The sequence below is a fragment of the Monodelphis domestica genome, chromosome 5, assembly GCF_027887165.1.
Source record: "Monodelphis domestica isolate mMonDom1 chromosome 5, mMonDom1.pri, whole genome shotgun sequence".
NCBI classification, from domain to species: Eukaryota; Metazoa; Chordata; class Mammalia; order Didelphimorphia; family Didelphidae; genus Monodelphis; species Monodelphis domestica.
Genome location: NC_077231.1, coordinates 22,355,592 through 22,358,970, shown reverse-complemented (window position 1 = coordinate 22,358,970; position 3,379 = coordinate 22,355,592). Strand labels below are relative to the sequence as shown.

Here is a 3,379-nt window from a genome sequence, read left to right as displayed (position 1 = left end):
AAGGTAATTTTGAGGTTTCACTGGCAACAGGGATAATGAGGGATAACTTCATATAAGAGTTTTTATTTTAGCTGAACTTTAAAGGAAACGAGGGGTATAATAATATAGTATAATATAATAAATATAAATAAATAAGTATAAATAAGTAAATATAAAAAATAATAAAGTATAATAAGCAGAAACACAAAAACAGTATGTGTAATGACTAAATGTAAGTGAATATAACTCAAAAGAAAATCACTTTGAATTTTGGTTAAAAATTTTATAATAACTATAAGCTATTGATTACAGAATCACAGAAAATCACAAAATTTCAAAATGAGAATAGATGACAGTTTTACTTTTGGACAGGTACAATTTTTAGTATGTTCTTCCTCATTTCAAGGCCAAATTGGCATCTTTGTAGCTTCTATCCCCTGCCTCTCATATTTTCTGAGACCAAAGATAATCATTCTTTCACATGAACAGTTCCTCCATCAGTTAAACCCAGTTGTTTTATTCCTGATAATCGTTTCTCTAGCCATTTCTTTTTCTTCAAATACCCCACTTAGGACATGGACTCAAGGTCCAGAAAAATCTCAAATGTCCCTTTATGGATATATTTTAAATGATCAATGCTTTCCTTAAACTATGGTATCTAGTACCAAACACAACACCACAGATGAAATATGATGAAGTCAGAGAATGGAGAGACTATTAACTGGATGATATACCAGTTTTCATGCATTCCAAGGTCACATCTACTTTTTTGGCCAATTTTTGACATATTTCAGCTTCTAATCCTTTAAAATCCCTAGACTTGTAGAGACAAATGCTCTTTAAATGTACCTCCTATTGTGATAATTTTGGCATTTTGACTTAAAATCTAAAGTAATTGGTCACCAGGAAAAATCCCAAATAATAAAATGCCCAAGTCAGCTGGAAATTATGGTGATTTTAATTGATATAGAGAGAAGGAATTAAGGAAAAGAGAGAGGGAGAGGAAAGAGTTAATTTAAACTGCTCTGGCTCAGGCTGAGCCAAGCATGAGTTAAAGGCCTTGGCCAAAGTGGCCTCCCTGAGCCCAAGGGAAAGGAATTCAGTCTTACCCAAGTCACCATGAGACTATCTCAAGGAAACTGTCTGAGGGAGCTCCTCCCGGCTGAGTTCCTCACATGAATTCAACCGTATGTCCAAATGTCCAAATCTCCCAATCTGAACTTTTCATCCTCTTTTATAGACCTTTCACTCTTGTGTCTCCTCCTCTAAAATTTCAAATCTACCAATCACAGCATATGCTTTTCTCCAGGACTGTCCAGTCTTTAGTTCTCACCTTCTCTGTTTAGATTATATCTTTTGAGCTACTGCACACTTCATTGTTAAGTTCACCTTTTGTTAGTTACTTGACCTTTTTTTTAATTAAAATACTGAATTTATTTCACATGTATACTTTGTCTCCCCACCATTTCCATTTGTCTGACCACCACTACTACTATGCCCTATCATAACATTCCATACATACTTAAATGAAGCAAAGGGTGGAGTTCCATCTTTGAAAACTAAACAGGCATTTTGGACAACACATTCTTGGCAAAGTAATCTGGATGACATTTATCAGACACGGTAGGGAAAGTTCTCACTCTGCATTATAAAAAGGACAGCCAGATATCAACTGTTATAGAAATAAGATGGAAAATTTTAACAAATTGTTCAAACTTATTTTCTTAAAGAGATTTCCTCCACAACCAGAGATCTTGAATAGCCTCCTGATCAGATATTGGGAAGCAATTCTTTACATAGTGTAAAAATAGACTCGAATACAGGACTACAATCCCCATGAGCCTTTGCTCCACTTCCCCAGAATGCCTTGTAATCTCACCTGGGCCGAGATCGAGAAGGTATTTAAGTTGATTCAAAGGCTTTTGAAGGGGCTTGGCTCTTTTTGGACTTCCGTTTTGGAGCAGACACGGCTCTTTCCATAATGTAGGTGAGGTCTAGGCCTCTGGCCTAGACACGTGTTTTTTCTTATCCTGTATTTTCTTTTAATCCTTAACTTTAATAAACCTCTAAAAAATATAATACTCCTTGCAGAGAGAAACTAATTTCTACCTGCCTCAGATGCCTCAGTCTCCCCATCTCCCCTAAATTTTAATCTTTATAATAGTTGATGAATTTGCCTTCCACTTTTGGGAGGGAACCACCCTTTTCAATGCTTGCCTGCATTTTTGCTTTAATATCCTCTAGAGAAGTGGGTCCTTTGGGAGTCTTGGGAGTCTTATCCTGCTTTTTGAAGGAATCTTGACCCTTTGCTTTTGGTGTGGACTGCTTTGAATCTTTTCCATTCTGGTTTGATTTTTGTGTGTTTTTTGCTGCAGTATCACAAACAGATTTCTTCACCGGAGGGGTCTTTTCTTCACTTTCCTCATCTTCAAAGTCATCATCACTGTCTTCTTCATCATCTTCTTCATCTTTTTCAGACAGTTTTACCTTTTTCTGTGGAACCTTGCTACCAACTCCAGGAGCAGATCTTTTGCCAGACATGTTTAGGAGTTTCATATCATCTTCCACTTCATCATTGGATTCTGCATCTTCCTCCAGTGCTACTAAGTGCTGGCCACTCACATGTACAGGCCCTGAACCACATTTGAACCACAAAACTACTGGTGGTGTAATCTCAAAGCCACCTAGAGAAATAGTAGGCTGAACAGACATTTTCAAAGATGCCAATGTTACTTTAATTGGATTTCCTTCATAGTTCAGTGACTCTGCTTCAACAAATATGCAATTCATCCTTTGCACCAGCCCCTAGACTCACAGTCCTCAATGACAACTGGTGCTCATTTTCATCATTATCTACCTTAAAATGATAATCTTTGTCAGCCTTTAGTTCACAACCAAAAAGGAAATTCTGGGGCCAGAGGGGGCTCATATCCATTTCCATGGAGTCCTCCATTCTGAGTGGCGCTATTAAGGAAAGCAGAGCAGGGAGGAGAGGAGAGCAATGAGAAGGATGGAGAGATCTGAACTGGCTCCCGAGGGGCTCCACTCAGGACGGAATCACACAGAGGAAAGCTACTTGACCTTTTTTTGTGATTAATTTAACCTTTTATAGGTACTTAACACCTTTTTCTATTAAGATCTAAAAATTGACTTAGCTTAATAGTTCTAGCTTCACTATAAGGTGAGAACTAAGTACCTTCATTGTTCAATCAGGAGATTACAACTTTATCTTCCCCTAAAGAACTGTCTAAGTAGGGTGGAGTAAATTTAAAGTTCACTCTCCATCCTATACTAGGAAGACAGATTTTTTTAACCTGCTTGTGAAAGTTGATCTAATCTCTATTGACCCCAGTGCATTAGTATGGAGAATCTTGGTGGACCTTAGATATCATTCAGTGGG

The 3,379-nt window shown here is 37.4% G+C and overlaps 1 pseudogene; it reads right to left on the bottom strand.

Annotated features, from left to right (window-relative positions):
• Positions 1-1,388: 1,388 nt before the first annotated feature.
• On the bottom strand, positions 1,389-2,947 carry LOC100018768 (nucleophosmin-like; annotated as a pseudogene).
• Positions 2,948-3,379: the final 432 nt, after the last annotated feature.